The sequence below is a fragment of the Dunckerocampus dactyliophorus genome, chromosome 4 (genome assembly GCF_027744805.1).
Source record: "Dunckerocampus dactyliophorus isolate RoL2022-P2 chromosome 4, RoL_Ddac_1.1, whole genome shotgun sequence".
In the NCBI taxonomy this organism is placed as follows: Eukaryota; Metazoa; Chordata; class Actinopteri; order Syngnathiformes; family Syngnathidae; genus Dunckerocampus; species Dunckerocampus dactyliophorus.
The window spans coordinates 14,883,057-14,891,871 of NC_072822.1; the positions used below are offsets into that span (position 1 = coordinate 14,883,057).

An 8,815-nucleotide genomic window follows, 5' to 3' on the forward strand; every position below is an offset into this window, starting at 1 on the left:
ATCACTGGAGGCAATGTGGTTGAAGTGTCTTGCCCAAGGGCACAACAGCAGTGACTGGGTGGAGGCAACAAGGATCCAACAACCAACCTTCCGATTTCTGGACGACATGCTCTACCTCTTGCCGCCCTCTTACAGTATATTGTACAGAAAATGACGAGCACAAAATGTGGAGTGACTGAAAGTTTAGTAGGTGACATCACATTTTCAACCCCTACTGTTTGTGTTGTTTTTTTTACTCACTGTTAAGGCTTTAACCTGGTCTATCTTAGACATGTGGCCGCTGCTGACAAGAGCGAATGAACACAATAAAAAGAGATAACAGTGAACAGACCATGTCATTCTTGTAGATGAGCAACAGAAGTGTGTGGACGTGTGCAAGCTCGACCTCAAGAGACTGATCGACTAGTGAATGTAGGGTTTCTTTTGGCCCGGTTTGACCTGTCACGCTTACTTCACCTTTAATATGAGGGACCATGGCCTGATTATTTGCATTCTTGACAATATTTCATTGGATTACCAAGCAATCGCAATAATGTCATTTGCTTTCTCATTGTCACTGCTAAACAAATGTTCGCATAGTTTTGGTCTACCGACTTGATCTCCTATTGTCACTTTGCTAAAAGCAGTACAAGATTAACCGGTTCGGGAGGAATCAGTCGAGATAAACCCTGAGGGCCCGCCACCAGCATGAGAGCACACCGGTCACTTATTAACACATCACAACCTGCTGTCAAAACCACAACCAGTGAGCGTTCTATATGTTTAATTACAGAAAAATACCATTCAGTGGAGTAAAGTTCATCCCATTAATGATGGCAGTCACTATAAATAGATATGGTTAAGCAAACGACATACTCCAGAGCAGTGGTATTTTTATATTTAAAAAGCAGGCAGGAGTATTAGGCAAAAATGATTTGATCAATTATGGGGAAAATTGTACGGCACCTCTGTCAGTTGCAGCCAAGTGGGGCACTGTGATTGATCAGATCAGAAATCTTGATTATTATGCCAGGGTTTCCCCTAGGATTTTTTTAAGCTGTGGTGGTGGGCTGCATGGGAGGGCGGACTGCCGCTGCTGTGTCGTGCCGCGTCTGCATTTATTTTTTTTTATTATTATAACAAATAAACATTTCTATGACTTTATTCATAAACTTACTTATTTAACTTTTTTTTTAAACATGCAGAACACGAACCAAGAACATTGAAAAACTGTTACTTTAACAGCAAAGTTGCTGATCACTTAAAGTGAGAGTCTAAAATGATGAGCCTCATTTTATTACCTGACCTATTTAGTCAAATAGTACTATGTGGCGAGTACAAAAGTACATCATTTTGTACTATTTGATACAAACCTAAATTTAATTTGATGCCTGTTTTAGAGTAATACGAATACATGAATCGTTCAGTAATATATTTTTAGTTCACACATCACACAATTAACAAAACAAAATAACAATTTAAATATTTTTGTTATAGAAATCTGTCCTGTATAAACAGTATGCAGTCATGGAAAAAAATGATTAGACCACCCTTGTTTCTTCAGCTTATTGATCCATTTTAATGTCTGGCACAACTAAAGGTACATTTGTTTGGACAAATATAATGATGATAACAAATATAGCTCATAAGAGTTTCATTTAAGAGCTGATATCTACCAACTTCCATGGTTTTCTTGATGATAAAAAAAAATCACTTAAGCTTTTACATGAATAGCTATAGCATTGTACTGCCAAAAAATGTAACTCTTATGAGCTATTTTTGTTGTCATGGTTATATTTGTCCAAACAAAGGTACCTTTAGTTGTATCAGGCATTAAAATGAACAAGAAACTGAAGAAACAAGGGTGGTCTAATCATTTTTTCCATGACTGTAAATGCAGAGTCCAGGGTTATAGGTCCAGGTATATCCAACTTGCAGCACTATTAAATCTACTTTGGCAAAAAGAAAGGAGAGGTGAGTTATTGTGTTTTATGTGACTGCCAACATTTAAATTCACTTTATTTACAAAGCACATCTCCACTCAGCGTGCTCATTTGTCATGAAATACAGACGTCATGTTTGAACAGAACACTTATAACAATACTAAGAGGTGAATCAAATATTCTTTGGTGAACTACTCAACCTCAGCTGGCACCAAAGTTGGACACACTACGTGTTTATGTAGAACAACTTAGACACACAACTACTGTTTTGAAGACAAGCTGTAAGTATTATAATGATAACAAGAGCGCAAGATTGTTAAGTGACACTTTAAAAAAGTAGGTTAGCATGTATCCCATGAACGTCATAGCCACTTGTAGCTTGCCTGTGGGGCAAAAACGAGCTAGCTAGCTGCCGCCAGAGTGGCTGTGAGAGCCAGGCAAAATGTGTAAACAAAGTCGAATGAAATTGAAACGTGAGCGTTCACACACACTGGCAAGCTGTAGTCAATTGACTCCACATTTTAGGGACTATTTTTCATTCTCACGATAATAGGGAACAAAGTGAACGTCAACACAAGACGGGTCGCGTACATTTATCTGGTAGCATACACAGTACTCAAGTTGTTTTCAAACTAATTGTGGTCAATATGTGCGTAAATACAACAATATATATGTATCTATATGGCATATGACTATATCCGTTCATACAATATATTACTTAACATTGTTTTCAAGTTTTAAAAAACAAAACATACTTTTTAAGGTGTGGCGGCTTTTATTTTGTTGTGGCGGTGAGCCACGATCGATTACATGTAGCTGAAACCCTGTATGCCATGCTTAATTTGTACACATTCATTTTGCAATTGATTTGTGTTGTCTGGAATGTAAAATAAAAACAGCACTGCTTCTGCCCCAAAACAGCCACCAGTGTTTCATGCCAACTGACAGTCCATTTGTTTCCAGTTAACATTTTTACACGGGCACTAATCTCATTGTATCTGTTTTGAAGGACTTGTTGCCATAACAGTGCAGCAACAAGATATTTCAAGTGAGCTTGTGTAGGTACTGATAGTACCATGACCAGGACATCCCCTTCATGTTAAAACACTATGGACATGAGTGCAAGGGACGCACTGACAGACATGTGGTCCACATTTCATTATCACACCACAGTGAGGTATTTTTATCAGAACATGTTAGCAAAACCCGCCAAGAGGGCCACACCCTTGCATGAAGACACGAGGCACCTCGGGTCCTAACACCATTATCAAGCATGAGCATAAGCCCTGGGAACTAGCACTGACTTATGTAACTGTCTTAAATCAGCCTCATATGCTTGTTATTATGCTGCAATCACCACCGGATCCCATGCAGTACTGTACATACACACACAGTGCACTTTGACCAACAATCACAAGACTTGCCCTCAAATCCCTTCAGCTCCTCATAGTTGGGTCGCCTCTTCGCAAGAAACTAAATCTGTATGTGCCAATAAATACACATTGGTGGGCATAAAATTCATAGATTAAAATAACAGTTTCACATTGAGATTTTTTTAAAGACTGCTTGGGTCACCTACTTCATTATAACGTAATATTTGTGGACCCGCCAGGGCATCTCTTATATTTCCTTAGTAATAGCCTTGGGGTAACATGACTGTTGAGCTGTGTGTAGTGTTTGAACAGACTTTTCCATATCGTCACCTTCTTAAAATAATTGCTTAAGCCATTTTTTGACAAAAATTATTATTATTTTTTTTTCCTAAATGAACTCCTTATGATGCTGCCCACCTCTGGTAAAATCGTCTCCATTCTCAGTTCAACAAATATGTTAGTATGACAGTATGACTTCGACATGTTGGCTCAGTTTTTCGTGTTTTCCGAAAAACTTGAAAAAATGACTTTTTTCAAATCATTTTAACAGGGTGACGAAAAATTACAAGACAATGTTTATGCAAAAAAGGTCCCGTTTTATAATATTTTTCAGACATTTGAACTAAATCTCAGGGGTCCCGCAATAGTGTATTTGAAGCGTATTGCCTAAAATCGAGCGTTAATGTTGGAAAAGTTTCAGTAAGGCCTACTGGGAACACGTTTTGTGTATCTGTAGCTTTAATGCAAATGAGCTGTGTTTGTCCACGCCTGTCTCCGACAGAGTTTGTGGCTAAAAGAAGTGTGCACTTTATCTACTTTTTACAAATACAGTCCTTCACCACTCTATTGCGTTTTTTCAAAAATGTATTAATTAATAAACTATCACTGTTTTGTGTTTGATTATGGCCTATTATTGATCCAAAAATATTGAAAGACAAGTCATATGTAGCATTCTGGTCACTAGCCGTCAGTAATGACACATAACATTGATGAAACATGACATTACATCACATTACTTTAACACTGCATGAAGTCAGCCATGGCATGTCCGACATGAAATAGTGAAAACAAGTTCTCCTCTCATTCCGTGTGGCAGTGGTATGTTTTTGGCTTCTTAGTTTGTCCTTCCCCACTCAATTTGAAACCCTTTCTTAAGTTTAGAATAGATAAATTGGATGCTAACTAGTTAGCTATGTTTAAAGCGGCGGCGGCCGTCTCTTGTGTCCCTGCAGTGATTCCGTAGCCTGCATATTACACTTGGGCAATGTGATGTATACAAAGAATAACAGGAGTGTAAAGGTGACTACATGGGTGTTATTTCATGTCTACGTGTGAGTTATCATGTCTTATAGTTTTTAACATATAAAAAACGCTAAAAAGACTTAGCTAAGAATGCACATAATGGGAAACACATATTCCATCTATAAAGCCTTCTGGAAAAAAAACTCCAAAAAGCGCCAACAATGCTCCATTACATATAATGTGACGTGCATATTAACCAAGCTACAGCGACATTGTTATTATTATTATTAACATCGTTACGCTGATCGAACTACGTGACACCTCGCCACACCACACCGGCTAGCTACCAGCCGGCTCATGACTAGCTTAACCACAAACTCGCCACCATTGCTGCTGTGTTTTTATTTTTGAGTTCGGAACAGGTAATGCGAGGTGTCGGCGTTCGTTTCTATGTTGCTATGTGAACTCAATACTCCCAGGAAGGAAGTTCCGGTAATGCTTAAAAGGACCAAAATATGGCAAAATACTGTAAGTATTAAATGTTATCATGAACGTGCCTGTTACTACATGACCACAGCATGTATAGAAAACCATAAAACGTTGTTGGAGGTGTTTTAATAGTCATCTTTGTAGGTAGGCAGCATAGGTGTGTCTCATTATGTGCATTAATGAGCTGTCTCTTTTGATCTATTTTTACATCTTTGGAACGCAAAGGAACAAGAAAGACGTGTGCTCATGTCTCACTTAAGGGCTGTGGAAAGAGGGATGATTGTACACTGTAACCCTGCACTTGTCCAACATAATAGCTGCCATATGTCAGATACAATGTAACATCGAGTGGGGGGACGACACAAATGTTAGCAACACCAACATAGCTACGTATGTGCAGTACAGCTACTGCAGGTTAGGCAGAAGAAAAAGAAAATGATAAAGCCGTCGTTTCCACATCTGTAGCTGACTGATGAATAGTTTGCACAGCTCCAGGCTTTATTTTAAGATGTGTTGCAAAGCCTGCTTTTCTGAAGTGTTAGGCGTATATACGCAGTGGGATCATCCGAAGAGGTGCGATCAGAGGTGGTTGTGTCTTTTATAGGGAACGTTTTACATAACAAATAATTTGAAATCATGGCTTACAAGTGACAAATGCCCGATATCCAATACCTGACCACAAAATGTTAGGTACACATTCATTGTACACTGTACGTATGCAGAGGTTTAAAAAAAAAACCTACACCTCACTGTATGTGCAGTCAATGAGCACCCAAATAAACAGATTATTTCTTACATCTACTTTAATGCAGCCCACGGGACCTGCCATTTGATGTCTACAGATAACTCGATTTATAAAATGAATGCGAACAAACTTCCAGCCCAATGTGAAAGAACTTGTGTTTGTTGTGAAGCATTACGTAACACACAGATGCTGCACACCAGGAGAAGCAACAACTGAGTGCAGCAGAGTAAGCACAGGAGGTCAGGTGTTACCCCTGAAGACACAGCAGATCATTTGCATGAGTAATTTCCCTTTCAGATTGCATCAGTCAGTGTGGAAGAAGTCCACCATCTCCCAGGCAAATTCAGGAGGGACACAGGACGTTTGAAAAGGAAACCACAGGCATAATGCGTATTCCAGTGTTCCTATACTCTTTTCCATTTTACACGATTACTCAATTTCTGCAATAATAACTGACTTGATCTATGCCAGGGGCGGCCAAAGTGCGGCTTGCGGCTGTCTTTTTATCGGTCCGCGGCACATTCTAGAAATATAATTTGATAATAAAACTGAAAAAATAACAATAGTAAAAATTTAAAACCCTGCAGTAATTTTACAAGAATTAAGTGAAAGTATTACGAAGAAAAGTTGTCGTCTAACGAGAATAACGTTGTATTATTATGAGGAAAAATAATGTCCCTTTAGTAACATAAAGTTTAAAAAAATATAAAATTATGAGAAAAAAACTAAGAATAAAGATGTAATTTTTTGGAAAAGAAGGTTGTGGAAAATGTTCGAATGATAATGTTATATATAATGAGAAAAGTATGTATATTGAGGTAGCTATGTGATTTACAGTTTAGCCAAGCTAATGCTGTATATAAAAACAGAAAAAAACAGAACAAATGCATATGAAATTTGTGAAAATGCTGTTTTGGGAATAAAGTCATAGTTACGAGAAGAAAGTTGAAATAGTTGCAGAAATAGAATAAAGAGCTGTAATTTCACTAGAATAAAGTCAAAATATTACGAGAAAAAGTGGGATTCTAGAAAGAAGAGAAAAAAGGCACAGGATAAACTTGTAATATGAGGAAATATAATGTCATTTTAGAAGCATAGAGTTGAAATATTGAAGACATTTTTTTAAAGTTGTAATATTATGAGAATATTATGAGAAATAAAGCTGCAATTTTCAGAAAACCGGGTTGGGGAAAATGTTCCAATATTATGGGTATAATGTCAAAATATTCCAGGAATAAAGTCATATTATTACAAGAAAAAAAATAGCTTGTGCGAAGTCGAAGGTCAACATAATTCAAGTCATTTAAGTTTCACTTCTTATGGAGCAATTAAGCAATCACTTTTACAACAGTGTAAGACGGAGCACTGCCCTTTAATGCCCACGAAGACAAAATACAATTCATTAGGTACACTTGCAGAAGCTAATGGCATTTACGTAACTGCAAAACCCTGCATTTACAAAGCTAATAAAGCTCAGTTTTTCCTGATAGTTTAACACTATTTTTATTAGTGTGCTGCATCATATTGAGAGGTGTTTCCGCTGTGTTGTCACTTTTAATGTGGCAAAAGAAGGTACCGAAATATTAGCATGATGCAGTGATGTACAACACCCACAATAATAAACATATTAAGTTACTTCCTAGCTAACAATGGTAATTTGGAGAATCCGCGTTAACTCCATAGAAACAGTAAGTGCGTTCACCTGCTTATACTCTCACCTGTCGCGATATTTGCTGAAAATACACAGCATAAAACAGACACGCATGTAACATAATGATATATGTGTCATTTTAGTACAGTTTAACTACACCTATTGTCTCTGTTCATGAAATTCAGGCTTAGCTTACCTGCTAGTCGTCCCCTTCCGAGTGCAGACTAAAAAAATGAATGTTTTCTTTTTTCCGCGGTGGTGCAGCGTTTTCCTGCAGTGGAGCAGATGAATGAACTTAAAGGCAGCCTTCGTCAAATACAACCCAACTGACTATTACTGGGCACGAACTACTGTGGTGGTGATACAAGCAGGATGCCCACTAATATGTGCCCGCGCGCGCGCGTGTGTGTGTGTGTGTGTGTATGTATACGTGCCTTGCCTGGGTCATACAACCGTGTCATTCAGTGCAGCACAACTTTCTAAACACACTCACTAACGCCCTCTGTTGCCCGGAACTGGAATTTCACAATTCGGCAATAGAATTAATGGGAAGGGTTCTGCATAAAATGAAAATATCCATCCATCCAGCCAGCCAACCTGTGAAGGAAAGCCCTGACTTCCCTCTCCCTTACTTCGTCCAGCTCCTCCTGGCGTTCCAGGCCAGTTGAGAGACATAGTCTCGCCAACGTGTCCTGTGTCTTCCCCGAGACCTCCGACCGGTCGGACGTGCCATGAACACCTCCCCAGGGAGGCGTCCAGGAGGCATCCTGACCAGATGCCCGAGCCACCTTATATGGCTCCTCTCAATGCGAAGGAGCAGCGGTTCTATTCCGAGTTTCATGTGTCTAACCAAGAAGAAAAATTCATCATATCATTCAAAATATAACTGAAAAAGTGTGGTGTAGAATTTACAAAATGCCAGAACCAAGAATAATGTAAGTGCAAGCAACAGTTTTCACAGTTTTTACATATCATATTAATATAATTGATGTAACTGTAAAAATGCAATATGAAATAAGTAGGCAAGAGGAGCTATAAACTGCTTTGTTTTTTTATTCCTTTCATCAAAACAGTAGAAAAAGCTGGATGAAGAATTATTCAGTTAGCACTACCAAAAGACATTGCTGAAAATAAACACACTTTCTGACAAAATAAAATATATTGTGGCATATTGTTTTCATTCAAGACAATTACATATTGAAAAAAAAAAAACTTCAAAAGAGCACTTCAACTTCAACTTCAAAACCTCAAAGAGCAAAAAGCATCTTAGTTATTAGTCGCCAATGCACGATATTGCCGTTAGAGGGCATTAACGTGTTTGTGTCTCCAGGCAATTACAATACCCTTGTCTAATTTTGCACCAAAATGAAATGTTTGACAGCAAAATGGGGTC

At 38.2% G+C, this 8,815-nt stretch overlaps 1 protein-coding gene across 6 annotated transcripts in view; it reads right to left on the reverse strand.

The window, feature by feature from the left end:
• Nucleotides 1–7,825, reverse strand: part of pip5k1bb (phosphatidylinositol-4-phosphate 5-kinase, type I, beta b) — a 46,921-nt gene extending 39,096 nt beyond the window's left edge. For 3 of the 6 annotated variants that reach the window (XM_054773340.1, XM_054773338.1, XM_054773339.1), the window contains exon 1: nucleotides 7,619–7,824. The gene's annotated coding sequence lies outside the window, so the exon portion shown is untranslated. Of the gene's footprint in view, nucleotides 1–7,618 lie in introns of all 6 variants that reach the window. The other 3 variants (XM_054773342.1, XM_054773343.1, XM_054773341.1) reach the window with 2 other exon arrangements.
• Nucleotides 7,826–8,815: the final 990 nt, after the last annotated feature.